This window comes from Dermochelys coriacea, chromosome 9 (assembly GCF_009764565.3).
Source record: "Dermochelys coriacea isolate rDerCor1 chromosome 9, rDerCor1.pri.v4, whole genome shotgun sequence".
NCBI lineage: Eukaryota > Metazoa > Chordata > Testudines > Dermochelyidae > Dermochelys > Dermochelys coriacea.
In genome coordinates this window covers 97,849,092-97,865,863 of record NC_050076.1, presented here as the reverse complement: position 1 = coordinate 97,865,863, position 16,772 = coordinate 97,849,092, and the positions used below count along the sequence as shown (strand labels likewise).

The following is a 16,772-nucleotide window of genomic DNA, read 5'->3' as shown; positions in this document are numbered from 1 at the left end:
CACCCCCCCCAATTTTCATGAGCATTCATGGCCCACCATACAATTTCCATACCTAGATGTGGCCTCAAGCCAAAAAGTTTTGCCCACCCCTGTTCTCAAATAGTAGGAATTTGCCTGATTCTGCAAAATGCTTTTCTGACGCTGTCAGAGTTTCATTTTGAATGCACTTGTATCCTCCTTCGTGATCCCTCACGGACACTCATTTAAGGTTTACGGCTCTCAGTCATCACCTCTGTGGGTGGAGACTTGTGTCCTTCTTCCTCCAGCCTGGAATTTTAAAGCTACAGAGCTCACTACCTTACACTGCGATACCCCCAGCAAGGCAGTCTGTCTAAAGGCCAGCGCCAGCACATGCTCTCCCTCTAAGGGCTGTGAGCACAGTACTGTCAGCATTAAAAGTTGCCACATGGCTGCTCCTAAGCAAAGCACCTTTATTCTTAAGGCAAAAGTGTCCCAGAGAAAAACATATAAAACAATAAAAGTTCCGCCACACATGCCTAAAAGCTAACCAGACATCACCCATCGGTCTAAGGGGCCCTGGCAGGCCAAGTCTTTCCAACCCTTCCACAAGGGTTGGGGCCCTTGAACAGCAGGTCCTGCCCGTTGCTGCATCAGAAGAAGGCCCTGAGTCAGTTTAAACCAGCCTTTTTACATCAAAAGCCCTTCTTTGTTGGTTGGTTTCTGAAGGGGAAAAACAGTCTGAACCAGTCTATGCAAGTTCCCGCAGAGGGTGGTATCCTCTCTAGAGGTGTTTTACCCACTAAGTCAGTGGTTCTCCACCCCTGTACTCCTGGATGATGCAGAGGTCTTCCATGGGGGTACATCAACTCATTTAGATATTTGCCTAGTTTTACAACAGGCTACATAAAAACACTAGCGAAGTCAGCACAAACTAAAATGTCATACAATGATGTTTATACTGCTCTATAGACTATACACTGAAATTAAGTACAATATTTATATTCCAATTGATTGATTTTATAATTATATGGTAAAAGTGAGAAGTTAGCAATTTTTCAGTAATAAGTGTGCTGTGACACTTTTGTATTTTTAGGTCTGATTTTAAGCAAGTACTTTTTAAGTGAGGTAAAACTTGGGGATACGCAGGACAAATCAGACTCCTGAAAGGGATACAGTCGTCTGGAAAGGCTGAGAACCACTGTCCTAAGTGATTCACTTTAATCACCTCTCACTGTTTTAGTTCTTGAAACAGTTCTGATAACCACCTCACCCCATGGAGTAGGCCACAATCATATATAAAATACCTGGCTCACAGGGATAGACGCGCTTAATACAATATGTTCCCCCCAAAGATATTGCAGCAATGCAGTATCTTGCCACAGGTCTAGACCACTTTAAAACAGAAATTAAGGGCATTCACGTGTGTAGCCTGTATAGAAAGGGCTCTTCGTCAGATTTTGCTGATTTTCCAGACTCAAGGCTTGGATTTTAAATTAATACAGAAACGTTTCCACACTTTTGCTTGAAGGAATTAACAGCCAGAAAGGCTAATATAGCACTCAGATACCATACAAACTCCTCTCATTCTTTTTAATTCTTAGTTTAGGTTTTTTGCTTTGAAACTCAGACCAACAATGCAACATGCTGAGCATGCGCCAAACGGCCAGCAAACATGCTTTCTGCTGCTGCACTGCTACATAGCTAACACACTCTGGCTTCATGGCCTAACATTTCATTCAGCTCAGAAGTCCCTGCTGCAGGAAACGCTTCTCAAACCGCACACAAATTCCAGACACAGAAAAGGCACTTGGAAAACGCACGCTAGATTAGCAGTGTCCAGCATTAGCTAGGATCTGAGGAAAGCTTGCAGCATCAATGGCTATTAGCCAAGATGGTCAGGGACTCTGTGCTCTGGGTGCCTCCAAACTCCATGTCATTTAGTCCAGACGCTGGGACTGGATGACATGTGATGATGGCTCACTCGACAGATTGCCCTGTTCTGTTCATTCCCTTGGAAGCATCTGATACTGGCCACTGTCGGAAGACAGGATACTAGGCTAGATGGACCATTGGTCTGATCGTGTTTGGCCGTTCTTATTTAAACGTAAAAGCCAAAGCCATGCACACCAAGCAGCGCGGATGAAGTATGTCTCAGAGACCAGCGATCCCTCTCACGCTCACCCCACTTATTCCCCAATGCCTTCCCACCTCCGAAACCACACATGGGGTCAGGGGAAGGCCAAGATGTCAGAGAGCTGCTCTGGGAGTCTCCTGCTCAGCTCCTCAAGTTGCCCCTCCCCATGCTAGCAGAGGGGGAAGATTTTGCCCTACCTATGAAAACTTACTTGTACCTGGATGCAGGGGAGTTTGGAAAGGTGGGTTTTCACATGGCAGATGTGCCCACACACCTCTGCTGGAATGCAGATTAAATGATCAAAATGAACTAACAATACAGACTGCCGTTTTGTGAAGAAAAGAGCTGTGTGAAACGTGCTCCAAAAATACCAAGGGCAGCACACACACCCCAAGCCTGGCTTCTGAGCCTAGAGAGCATTTACAGAACGATCAATATAGCGCCTTCAGATTTGCAAAAGCCAACAATTGCAACAATCTCTAAAGTTACATAGTACATTCCATCCTCAAGCAGGTCACCAGCTATCCACTCTGAGTTTCATGTGCAACTCAGCGCTGTCACCTCTAGCATGAGCTGTGGCTGTCAGACCTTTCTGGACTGCAGAGCATGAGAATGAGAGTTAAGCCAGGAAGTGAAGATTACTGCATTGAAACTAGAGAAGAAAGCAAGGCCACAGACAAGTCTGTTGTACTGAGGAGGCAACAGCAAGCACCACAAACCTGAGATCTGGAGCCATATATGGTTTGCTAGCATTTCTTTAGTTCAAGAGAGAGGAAATGAAAGCTTCCTGCACTGCCAGAAATGCACTCAGGGAACTCTAACCAGGATGTTTCAAACTTCCCTATTCAGAAAAAGAAACAATGAAAAAAAAAGGAAAAATCCCATTAACATTTTTATGAAACATATGAGGTTCACTCCATACACATAGCCCTTGTTTGAAGAAGGAATAACGTACGAAGCACACAATTCTCTAGTTATAACAAAGACCATGTCTACCAGCTAGACAGGCCTACCTCTTCTTCATCAGTCTGCATTAGTGTCAGTACTGAGTCTTTCAATTCTGTTTTTATTTTTCCTCCTCAATTTTTTCAACTGCAACAGCTAGTATAAGCATAAACCCCCTGACTAACCTGCTGCACCCCAGAGATCTGGGCAGAGAATGCCACAAGGAGGAGAAGCTCTGCCATTATGTGGTCCAACCAGCCTTCTCTTCCCAGCCTGACTTGTCCTGCTTTGCCCACTTTCTGGTGATCTTCTGCACTAAAAACTCACTCTATCCCACAAAATTCCAAGGCACCTGACAATATAGTATGTCAACACCAATAAAAACACACAAACAGTGTAAAAGAATAAATGGACACAAATCTGACAACAGGAAGCATAACGTTCAAAAACCAGTAGGAGTACACTTCAATCTCCCTGGTCACTCAACAACAGACCTAGAAGTGGCAATTCTTCAACAAAAAACCTTCAAAAACAGACTCCAATGTGAAACTGCAGAACTGTAATTAATTTGCAAACTGGACACCATCAGATTAGGCCCAAATAAAGACTGGGAGTGGTTGGGTCATTACAAAACCTAAACCAAAATTTCCCCAATATTAATTTCGCCCTACTGTTACTCACACCTTCTTGTCAACTGTCTGAAATAGGCCACTCTCATTACCACTTCAAAAGTTATTTTTCCTCCCTTGGTATCCTGCTGTCAATTGAATTGTCTGGTTAGACTAACCTCACACTTGGTAAGACAATTCACATATTTTCATGTATTTATACCTGCTCCTGTATTTTTCCACTCCATGCATCTGATGAAGTGGGTTATAGCCCACGAAAGCTTATGCCCAAATAAATGTTAGTCTCTAAGGTGCCACAAGGACTCCTCGTTGTTTTTACAAACAGTTGGGCGACCCACTGCAAATTATTCTGATTTTCCAGTTAACATGTAAGTGAATGCACATACAAAATCTTCTATGTAACTAACAAAAGTTATTTGTTCATTTTGCTGTGTAACTGAAAGCTGCTCTTTTGACAACGGCACTAAATACTTCATTATTTTACAAACCATATTAACAGGTTACTGACTAGTTGGTTGTGAAGACTTAAGGAGACCTTAATTACAGTGTTCTCAGCAATTTAAAAGCAAAGGCTGCCGTTTTTATGTGTAATATACACATTAATACGTGTCTATTAGCAGAGAGAGAGGATTTAGGGATTTTTCTACTGTATTTAATCAAGATTTAGATTTTGCTGTAAAAACCAAAAAGAAAACACATTGCTGATCTATGAGTCAAGCGTCAGTCTCATTGTCTGGTGGATCTAGCTGTTTTTTCCATGTATGAAAGGCTAGTAATCAGCAAGGGAGTTACTATAAGAAATGTCATAGTTTCCCGTGGCACAAGGCTCCTCCACAGAGGAGATGAATCACACAATTAGATTTTTCCACTGGCTGCATTATCACTCTCCTCTGTGAGTGGCTGGATGTTTGCAGGAGAGGTCAGGGAACAAGACCTCCTGAATATTTTTCAGATTTAGCTTGCACAGGTAAGCAGTGGCAGATCAAATGTATTTTGATCTAAATAGCATGGAAGCCCTGATTGGGGGGCGGGGGGGAGGGAGAGAGATGAGTCTGGGGGTGGTCACTCACTTCATGCTTCATCATTCCCGCAGAAAGCTTAGGGCAGAAGATTATGCTGTCTGTTAACATGATATTGCATGCAGTCTCTCCCTGCCTGCTGGAAACACCTGCCCAGCAGGGAGTGCATGCAGAGGTCCTGTTAATGCTTGGATGCCAGGAGGATCAGAGGACCCTGGCTATGCAGATGTACTGACCCTCCGTACAAGGGTTCCAGCAATCTGTGGATGCCCCTAGAGCCATGGAACCTCACCACTGACCAAGGGGAAAGGGTGTCTTGGCAAGTGAGGAAGATCAAGCACCCTACCTGCTTCACTTGAGGATGACTCCCATTCCAAAGGATCCCTCTTGAGATGTTTCAGGGCTACCACTGCGCTCATTCCACAATTAGTCTCTACTGTGACTTATGCTGCTACCTGTAGACCTTCCAACAAAGCTGTACTCACAGAGCTGCAGGGCTCCACATAAAGCCAATGCTCAGTGGGTTTTGAGGGTATTAGAGATTTTTAAATCAGGTTCTGATAAAGCAAAAGCTCTTTCACAAGTGTCATGCAAATGGGGCTGGAGGATTAGGAGTTATTAGGCCAACATATATGTACAACATGGGAGGCCTCAAATTACCCCAGCCTCCTTCTTTGGCTATTACAATGCCATTTGGACAGCTTCTGCCTCTGTACAAGGGGTTGGAAATAGATTGCATAAGGTTATGATACCCATGGTGACTTGCAGTATATTATTCAGCTATTAGATGTCGCCACTTGCTGTAGCACATATGCCAGAGAGGGTATTGCTCCTGGTCAACAAGGGAGACAGAACTGGAACTCAAGCTATGTAAATTTTCAAACAAACAATTTTAGATATAGTTGTAACTGTTTTTTACAAATCAAACACCTCCTATTAAAGAGGAGCTCTGATTCCATAGATCAAGACACAGTTAGAATAGCTTTGTGGACTCCCCATGTCCCCAAAGCCACCTCCCTTGAGGAGAAAACTTGCAGAAAACTTTGAGCTCAAGCCTACAGATTTTCATTCACTCACAGGGTTTCCTCCAGATAGGGACAAGCTGGTCCTATAATAATGAGGTAACAGAAGGACCAGAAATACATGAAAATGAGATGGGAGTGAAGACAGAAAAAGGAAGAGAAACTGGGAAAGAAGAGCAGTCACTTAAGTCTCACTCTCACAATGTAGGACATTCCTCTCACCTCAACAGAGCAACAGCCCCTATAGTGCACAAGACCATGAAATGCAGGAATAGGTCAGACAAAACAAAAACAAAAGCTTAGAACCTATTTCAGCTGTGTTCCCAAACAATTATCCTGTCTTCTAAGCCTATTTTAAAAAGCCTATCAATCCATCTGGAGGTCTTATTCTATGCTCATAGACACACTAATCAATTTTCAAACTTGAAGTCCAAACTACATTTATTTAGAGTTCAAAGGGCTCATTTTAAAAACATCAGCCTAGAAACAAATACAAACCGTATTTTAAGTATTCACTCTCCGTTTGATATTTTAAAAGACGTGAGTGTGCTGAAGTTGTTCCACTAAGTCTTCATGTTAATCTGCCCTTCAAAATCCACCCTGTGAAAGGCAAAAAGAAAAAGGAGGACTTGTGGCACCTTAGAGACTAACACGGTGGCACCTTAGAGACTAACAAATGTGTTAGTCTCTAAGGTGCCACAAGTCCTCCTTTTCTTTTTGTGATACAGGACTAACCGGCTGCTACTCTGAACCTGTGAAAGGCACATTTTCAAAGCCATGCATAGAGTCAGATGCGCAACTCGCATAACTCAACAATGTGATTTTTTTTGCCTAACCCCCCCATCACTGCTTTGAGTGTGTACCACTTAGCCGTATATATTACACCACCACCAAAGCACTACTGCTACAATGTAGCAGAGTTCCATCATGTACAAATCAGAATAGCATTGTAACAGCTCTCTCCCCCTTCACTAAACTTCTCTTTTAAAATATTTTTGTGGATTACTGCTGCATTCCAAGTGCCTTCTTTTGCAATAAATCACAGCTCGGGTATGAAGCACCTGGAAGTAATGGATTTACTATACAGAGTAACCAGTTTTGAGTTCCAAACACTCATCTCCTTTGGTAAGCCTATGAGAGGACATCAGCAGAGCAAGATGTCAGGGCTTATGGTTTTCTTCAAATCATTTAAGGGTTGTTGAGTTTCTTTCCCTGCATAAGACAAAGGATCAAGTGTGGTTGCTGATAACACATATAACAAATGGAAAATTAGCAATTCCTACGTCAGCCAATGGAGGCACTGAACCAGGACTGAGGTTCAATCCCTCACTCACTGGGGGCAGAGTGGGACTGGGTCAGGAGTTGCTCCCTCCCTCCCTCCTTGCCCAGGCCCGTCACACACACACACACACACACAGAGTTTGGGGACCACTGTGTTACTCTAACAGAAACAACAAGTAGTGGCTTTCCTGAGGCTCCAAGCAACAGAAAGAACCACGTGGGGAATATATTTGAAACAACCAAACTAATCAAAACAACTTCTAAATTCACTACAGCTGTCTCTTCACTCCACAAGATAATCACAAACAGCTGTCCTAGAAAAGGATCTATGGGGGGGAGGGGAACAAAAAAAACCCAGACATTTTAGAAAGTGAAATCTGCTAAAAACTGGAGATACTTACAGAGCACACAACAATACAAAGCTTTTCCCCAACTGAAGGGAGTCACAACCTACCCTAAATATATCCAAAAGGCATAGGAAATATTAAGTCAAGTTATTCAGCTTAGAACTTCTGAAGTAACAGAACAGTTTTAGGTCTTATCTAAGCTACGCAATTTGAGTTACGTGAATAGCGTAACTCAAATAGACGTAGGCTTAGATCTACCTCCCATGGGTCCACACTACGTGACATCAACAGGAGATGCTCTCCCCGTCGCACACCACCTTACTCTTCTCGATGAGGTGGAGCACAGGAGTTGACGGGAGAGGATCTGTGGTCGATTTAGCAGGTCTACTGCCGATGCATCGATCGCCTGGTAAGTGCAGACAAGCCTTTAGTCTAATTACCCTTGTATTGTTGCATTTACCAACTGATGCAGAAGGGGGAAGAAAAAAAATTGACAATTAAATAACACGCGCATGCACACACACGCACACCCCCCCCCATGGCAATTTTCTAGTGTCAGCTGATCTATAGCAAACTAAGTATCAGGGGGGTAAGCCATGTTAGTCTGTATTCACAAGAACAACGCGAGTCTGGTGGCACCTTAAATACTTAACAGGTTTATTGATTTATTTATGCCCAAATAAATCTGTTAGTCTGTAAGGTGCCACCGGACTCCTCATTAGAGCAAACTAGGCTCTCTGTCTGGGTCCGTTTTATTGCCACATTTTATCATCCCATTTTTATCACACTGCTTGTAGCAGGTTTTTACATGACTGTTTGCAGTCAGTTACTGTTCACAAAAGTGGCATTTTAATTAATACCTGACTGCAACACTTCCACAAACATTTAGTAATTAAGGAATTAAACAGATTATTCTTACCCACATGGACCATAATGTCAGCCATAGTTCCTGGTTTATAGAGAATCGCCATAGCTTTTAAACCAATTTAGCTTTGATACCAAAGAGGCATTTGATAAAATGTGAAAATCCAGAGAAGCAAAATACTGGTTTTAAAATATTTTAAAAAAAAACCCTAGCAAAATCAACAAGGAAAACAACCTCTGCACAAAAGCTGAGCAAAGATCAGTGTGGTATGAAGTGAAGCAATTCAACTGATAAAATGCTTTCCAGGAGGATGGGGTCATTTAAGTATGGGACAAGCTGGAAAGTGTTGTTCACTTTTGCTGGAAGTGTATGGAGTTGCTTTGATGGCAGATTCTAATTCTAAGGTTGAACCCAACGCTTTTAGCAGAGCAAGCTGGAGTTTTAAACAAATATCCTTTCACCTGTATTCAGGCTCATGCTCTTCGCATAATTTTAGCCAGAAAAATATAGCCAATAATTGTAACACCAAACGCAAACAGCATTATACAGAATCAATTTCTTTTAACACAGGTGGGGAGGGGGGAACCAATCAGACTTAGTTATGCAGTTATCATCATAAGCCACCATAATAAACAGATCAATAAAATATAGCAGGGAAAATATATTCCTTACCCAGAGTGAGGATAACAAGGACTTTTTTACATGGCTGTTATGGTGAAATATATCTCAATAACATTGTGCTAGCAAAACCTATGAGCCTGTTTGCAATCTCTTTCAAACCACCTTAAACTAATGTTACTCCACAGATTTTGACAGAGTCATTCTTGATTCCAATGGGCCTTATTGCCCTCAAGGTATAAAACCTCAAAAGTCTGACTGTTCCAGGCTTATTTGGAAGGGATGTCCATTTCTGCTCGTGCATGAAACTTAATCCAGCTGAACTGTAAACAGTCATTTACAGGCCGCCCACGCAGGGCAATCAGGCAGGGAGAAGGAACTGCTACTGTGGCCAAGAAAACAGCTTGCAATAAGTGCTGCATGGTTCAGGCTTCACCTGGAGCAAGTTTCATGTCACTTCCTCCGCCCATGGTCTAGTCCTAACTAACCTCTAGCCTGTGCTTCTGATGTGATCCATTTTCCTTGCTACAGATTCTTGACCCAAACTTTGGGAGCAGCTGACAGGCCAGTGAGCCAGGGCAGGTGATCCCAGGGGCTGAGAAGGGTTCTGGCCAGGGAATCCAAGAAGGCATTAGCGAGGGAAATCATACTGGCTGCAACAGGTGAGCGAGAGATCTCAGGGAGGGAATGTGCCCCAAGATCATGGGGAGGAGAGGGACACTGGTTTGATCTTTTTGAGGGGGGCTCATGAAGAAGGTTGATCTACTGGGGGTAAGTAGGAAAGGATCAGCGATTCTCTCCAGGGCCGGGGGGACTGGCCTGAGAAACAGGGAAAACCAACCAACCACCAACCAACCAAAAAGCTGTAGTTTTTGCCATCAGGTTTTTAGTGCAGTTAATGAACTCTCAGTGCTTTGAGGATTTTAGAAACACACACACACACGCACACCACCAAGCTGCTTAAAACACTCAGCCAACTTCATCCCCTGGTGCAACTCCATTAGTGCTATGGGCGTAACAGCCAGGAATGAATTTGGCCCATCCATTGTCCTCATGTTCTTCCCCCCCCACCCCCAACCCTTGTTTTCACAGGATGGACCCTTTCCCCAAGTGTTCTCCAAAGTGGGACATTACTGTCATACCACCTCAGCTGCCTGGATGGCTGGGCAAGTCCTTAGTCCTTGGACTGTCTGCGTAGCCTCTCCCTCTCCTGTAGAGGCAACAAGGCACACCGGTAAACAAGGCACTGAGCATGCAAATAGAGGAGATACGTGCAGATTTGCAGACTTAGAATAACATGCAATTGGTTGACTAAAACAGGCAAAGGAAATGGGAACAGAGCATTGGTGCAATAAGTCAGGCAACATAAATATCCAGTGCTTTTCATCAGCAGATTTCAACATACTTTCCAAAGGAGGGCCCCATTGTACATCTGGAGAAACTGAGGCACAGAAAGATGAAGCAACTTGCCAAAGGTCATCCAGCAGGCCAGTGGCAAAGCTGAGAATAGAATCAGGGCTCCCGAGTCCCAGTCCAATGCTCTATCCACTAGGCCACACTGCCTCAAATAAATGCTTTAAGGGAGGGCTGTTCTTCCTTTCAGAAAGGAGGACTTTTACATGGGAAAAAACAGTTTTAATATCCTGAGATTCCAGGAAAAGTTGACTTGGAAAACAAAAGTACTTAAAGGGAGGGGCAGGGATAAAACAAACTACAAAATTGGAACAAAGAACTTGACTGAGCACAACCCTTCCCGTGCCAGAAGGATCAGCTGCTTGCCGGGCTCTAGAAAGGAAGATGAACCCACTGGAGCAGTTTGCGTTCTGATCAACAGCGAGCATGCAAATGATGAGCCAAGCCTTACGCTTTGGAGACTTCACAGTGACCTGGAGGGAGACCGTGTTTCCTCTTCGTGGCTCGGTCATTTGATGGCCCTCCTGATATGTGCAGTGGAAGAGGAAGTACCCATGCCACATGCCTGGAAACAGTCTCTCAATCACAAACAAAGTGCTTTGATTCAAGCTGCTGCAAAGATAACTAGACTCGCAAAAGGAGACTACAGCTAATGGTCCTCAGATCTACCAATGGAAGGAAGGGTCACTGGGGCACAGTCTTATTGGACATTTGTGTAAACCCTGTAACCGCAAAGGATCCCAAAGCCTTTTAGAACTCCAAGCTCACACAGGGCTTAAAAACGTCATCCGCCAGCATGCCCTGGAAAGGGGTGGGGAGTGAGAGAGAGAGAGATGAGGAAGTGGAGTACAGAGAGCTTCCTTCCTCCCTCCAGTTCAGAGACAACAGGGGTAGAACAGAGGTGGAAATGATTGTAGCTCTTTCCCCCAACCCCACCCAGCAGCTAAGCATCTTTGGAGAGGGCAAGAAGAGAGACGTCTCAGCCAGCACATAGATGGGGGCAGCTCAGGATAAAGAAAATGTTCCTCTCCTCTGCAAGATCGAGGGACAGTGCCCTGAGAGAGATCCTAGCATCCTTCACACTTACCAGTAGCTGTGGACGGTTGGGGAAGCTGGGCTCCTTTCCCTGTAAGGACCTTCACTGGTGAAGCCTCCAGCAACACCACCTTCCTCTTCACTGCTTTGGCCCCAGAAGTACAATTTCAGAGATGCCCCATCTTTAAATGCTACCCAGTGGAGTCCCACAACCTGTGAGGAGGAGTGAGAAGGGTTTTCCCTGACACCAAGTGGGATCAGAGCGCAAACCTGTGACCTGACAGGATCTCTGGATTTGTACTTGTCAATGGTGCAGCCAGGGAAGATGAGCACATGCCCTCCACAGCCTGCAATACCCAGGAGCAAAGACGTAGGAATAACACAACCTGGTTATCAACACAGCTCAGGACAACGATGGTCAGGCTCCCTCTGTAGAACCATGGTTTACTGTTCGATTAGAACTCCAGCGTTAGGCAAGTTTAGAACCACCCCATCTCTCTGTACTGTCCCATACATTATATGGCTGTAAACTCCAGACTGACATTCAGTCTCTATGCACTCATGATTATATCCAATACTGGGAGCTCAGCACGTTGTTAAAAGTTACCAGAAACTCATGGGATTGCACATGAAAACACTTACAAAAGCAAAAACACTAGGGCTCCATGGGTGGTGGAGACAGGGAAGCTGCCCCTTTAACCTGAGTTTTCTGCCACTAAATGACATTTAGGGCAGGATTCACTTCTGCGCGGACTATTAGAGCAAATTTGCAGCTCCATGGCGTAGTAGGGAGACCAAGGCATGGAGCCGTCACTGAAGAGAGCAGCACAGAACTTCCACCCTGTGCAAATGCCCTCAAAGCCAAAGGGGTGAAGCCAAAGCTCCCTGCAGATTCCAAACTACACTTGAGGCAGACCACTCCCCAATGCCCAACTCTAGGTATTTTTAACTCCTTCCACGCAAGACATTTTGAGCTACTGAACAGCACAGCAATGCAAGAGCAGGAAGCACTGCGTGTGTACTTCTCTGTTTTTAGACAACAGAACAGAGAAGTCTAAAGAGAGCCGACAGTGGGGAACTGCTCTTCACCAACAACCCTGCCACACTGCCCACAACTGCAGTGTCAGGACAGCTGTGTGATGCAAAAGCCCATCGCATCCGTCACCATAAACCAGCCACAGTCCCAGAGTAGACACTGGGATGTTCTTCATTAATTCCTGTTGTTACATGGAAAATGTTGCTCATAGCTGACACAGATGCCGTGGTGTTTTGAATGAACACACTTGGACTCTTTCGCCTGTCCTGCTGGCTGGCTTGCAAAACCCATCACTTACATCACAATACAAGTAGCATTTTAAATTTTATTTTATTTTTAGCAGCACAAACTAAAAGTTTGACCGCCTTGTTGTCAGCATATGAAGCTCGGTGTCACATGACGACTTGAGAGACAAGAACTGAAGCTGGGTTTTAAAGAGATCCTGAAGGATGTACAGAAGTCAGGAAGAAAATCTAATGTGGTCTCTTCCCTTTTCAAAACCCCCTTCATGCTCAGCTCACATCTCCCACTGCAGCCATTTGCAGACTCTCTTGGAAATCCATAAGCATTTCCAAGAAAATCCAGTGACTTGATCCAACAAAATGAATAGCAAAGTGGCTTGGGTGGAAAAAAAGATTCCAAGTTTGCCATTCCAGATGGCACATACTAGATAATTGCAATGATCTGCTGGGTTTCCAGTCCCTTCCTAGTTCTTTGGAGAGCCTAGAGTTCTTGAACTATAAAAAATACAAAATCTAAACATTCTGCATGGGGTTCTGGTCAGTTTTTACTCAAATCTCTTCCATCTACAGCCATCCTCTGCTCCTGTTTGATTTCTCTGCATTTGAACCGACAGGAATCTACCTGCATTGCTCAGGACACAGTTTGAAACCAGCTTTGTTTCATCACCTGGAGGAGTTTTCTCCATATCCCATCGCCTAGAAAGTAGCCATACTTCAACAACACAACAACAACAACAAACCTTCAAAATCCCCTTCTACACCCAGGGGCAAGGTTGTGACCTGTTACAGTCAGCTGGTAAAGAGAGACTTAATTTTTAGATTTCCAGAGCCTCTGACAACCTGCAGTAGCAAGCACTTTCCTCAGTAATCTGTTTCCGGATCTAAGGGCTTGATCCCAAGGCCAATGAGTCAATGAAACAATGAGGAGTCCAATGGCACCTTAAAAGACTAACAGATTTATTTGGACATAAGCTTTTGTGGGTAAAAAACCCACTTCTTCAGATGCAGGGAGTGAAAATTATAGATTCAGACATTATACATGAAGAGAAGGAAGTTACATTACAAGTGGAGAACCAGTGTTGACAGGTCCAATTTAATCAGGGTGGATGTAGTCCACTCCCAATAATTGATGAGGAGGTGTCAATACCAAGAGAGGGAACATTGCTTTTGTAATGAGCCAGCCACTCCCAGTCCCTATTCAAGCCCAAATTAATGGTGTTAAATTTGCAAATGAACTTAGTTCTGCTGTTTCTCTTTGAAGTCTGTTTTTGAAGTTTTTTTGTCGAAGGATGGCTAACTTTTAAAACTATTATATAATGTCCAGGGAGATTGAATGTTCCCTCCTACTGGCTTTTGTATGTTACCATTCCTGATGTCGGATTTGTGTCATTTATTCTTTTATATAGAGACTATCCGGTTTGGCCAATGTACATGGCAGAGGGGCATTGCTGGCACATGAGGGCATATATAACATTAGTAGATGTGCAGGTGAATGAGTCCCTGATGGAGTGGCTCATGTGGTTGGATCCTCCGATGGTGCTGCTAGAGTAGATATGGGGACAGATTTGGCAATGAGGTTTGTTACAGGGATTGGTTCCTGGGTTACTGTTTCTGTGGTGTGGTGTTATATGTTGCTGTGAGTATTTGCGTGGGGAGCTGTCTCTAAGCGAGGACTGGCCTGCCTCCCAAGGTCTGGTGAGACTGAGGGATCGTTTTCCAGGATAGGCTGTAGATCACTGATGATGGCCAGTGTGTTCTGTTATTTCCTTGTTGGGCCTGTCCTGTAATAGGTGACTTCTGGATACCTGTCTCACTCTGTTAATCTGTTTCCCTCATTTCCCCAGGTGGGTATTGTAGTTTTTAACAATGCTTGATAAAGATCTTGTAGGTGTTTGTCTCTGTCTGAGGGACTAGAGCAAATGCGGTTGTATCTTAGAGCTTGGCTGTAGACAATGGATCGTGTGATGTGGTCTGGATGAAAGCTGGAGGCATGGCAGGTATGTATATTGGTCAGGAGGTTTCAATATAGGGTGGTGTTTATGTGACCATCACTTATTTGCACTTGTAGTGTCCAGGAAGTGGATCTCCTGTGTGGACTGATCCAGGCTGAGGCTGACGGTGGGGTGGAAATTGTTGAAATCCAGGTGAATTTTTCAAGGGCCTCCTTCCAATGGGTCCAGAGGATGAAGATCTCATCAATGTAGCACAAGTAGAGTAGGGGCATTATGGGTCGGGAGCTGAGGAAGTGTTGTTCTTAAGTCAGCCATAAAAATGTTGGCATACTGTGGGACCATGCAGGTACCCATAGCAGTGCCTCTGTCTTGAAGGTATAAGTTGTCCCCAAATCTGAAATGGTTGTGGGTGAGGACAAAGTCACAAAGTTCAGACACCTGGTGTGCTGTGGCCTCATCAGGGATACTGTTCCTGACAGCGTGTAGTCCATCCTCATGTGGAATATTGGTGTAAAGACTTCTACATCTATGGTGTACATAAGTTGTGTTTTGTTTTTTTTATTACAGTTTCAAATCATCTGCCTTCTGAAACAAAAGAGTGTAGCTGGGGTCAAAAGTTCGCTATTTTATTATCTTATTTCATTAGCATTTTCAATCTGTGAAAAGGAGGCCCGAGTCTGACCTCACACCTTTCTCCAACAGCGCCAATTCCCATGGCTTCAGTGGACTCATGCCCAATTTACACCCATGTAAGTGCAAGCAGAATCAGGTCATGCCCTGCTATATTTAGTTCCAAGTTTCAGTTACTGCAAAAACATCACACACAAAAAGAGATGCTTTTCACCCTTGGGCTGTGAGACTGGGAAAGTCCCAGTGCAAGCGCAAATTGGATGAAATGCACTGAGAAATAGGCCATGATTATGCTACTGCACTTCAACCAGTTTGCAGTAACACATGGCTCACTTTCATTAACCAAAGCAGGGGTAGGACACACTGTAATAGGCTAGGGAATCAGCATTATAAGCAATTAATTTCCTTGCTTGAAAAAAACCAAACAACAAACATACACATCCCAGAAAACATGGACTTGTTAAAGTCATTCTAGTTCACTAACAACAATTTCTACCCCTCCAGCCCCAAACATGGACTCTTTTTTCATAATTTTCCACAGCCAAAGGCCAAAGTCGGCACTTATCGGAGACCACGTATTTGTGCCTGCCTATCTCAGCCCTGAATTTGTCATAGTCCATTTATTTCCCCTGTTAAGCAAACCAAAGTTTCTTTATCTATTAGCTGCTGATGCAAAGCATTTTAATTTTACACAGCTGTCTTAACCTTCAAGGTAGTTTCAGTACGAACCCAGTGAAAAGAGTGGAAGGGGAAACCCAGCCTGTTTACTAGATACCAGCCACCCCACTCTCCACTTCCACCCACACACACCTCCCAGGAATCCCCACTGCTTAGTCCAGTCCGAAATTACAGCATTCTAATATAGCTATGTCTATTTACACGTACTATGTGAAAACCAGAACACAGTTTTCAGAGGCGCTGAGCCCCCAAAACTCTAGCTGCAGGCCACACAAGTTGTATGTGCTCATTATCAGCCCTGGGTATCTCAAAAGTTGGGAACCCCAAATTAAGACTTATTTGAAAAGGTCGATCTACATCACCTTGATCGATTGGTCCTCAGCCCTCACAGAGACAGTGCCGATCACAACACATCATTCATGTTGTTCTAGCCAGTCCTTTAGCCACCTGGTGGCCAGGCTGTCAGTGGCAGTTGGCCTAAGTAACTTGCTGAAATTCATGCAATAAGCCTGTGGAAGCCTAGGGAAATTATCCTAGTCTCCCAGCTTTCTTCACTGGATCATTACTTCTCTACATTGAGTATCCAAAAAGCCCTCTGTACGTACAGCAAGAGCTATTTTATAGGGGTCGGATTTAGAGATGCTTGGTGCAGGTTTATGGCAAAAGCAGTAGCTGTCTGTGGAGGCCAGTATTGTATTACTGGCCCAAAATGTGGCTATGACTAACTTTGCTCACGCTGGGTTTAACTTCACTTGTGTACGTCATGGAATCTTCTGCGCCTCGATACATAGCTTCATGTCTGGGACGCTGGTGCAAGAGAGACTCCCTAAAACTAGTGGCAGATGTTCTCCCATCCCCTCAATGATCCTACTATTCCCAGGACGCAGGGCTTTTCTTCTCAAAAACAGGTCTCCTAGTTCCTTCTGAAGATTTTTTTATCTCTTTTTTAAGATAGTGTGGGAGGT

General features: G+C 44.1%; 1 protein-coding gene across 4 annotated transcripts in view; it reads right to left on the bottom strand.

Moving 5' to 3' along the window:
- The window catches only part of ATP11C (ATPase phospholipid transporting 11C), a 123,243-nt gene that overhangs the window by 79,691 nt on the left and 26,780 nt on the right, over positions 1 to 16,772 (bottom strand). The window contains exon 1 of one of the 4 annotated variants that reach the window (XR_006274017.1): positions 8,258 to 8,464. The exons of the other annotated variants lie outside the window; for them this stretch is intronic. The gene's annotated coding sequence lies outside the window, so the exon portion shown is untranslated. Of the gene's footprint in view, positions 1 to 8,257; positions 8,465 to 16,772 lie in introns of those variants that run through there. 4 annotated transcript variants of the gene reach the window in all.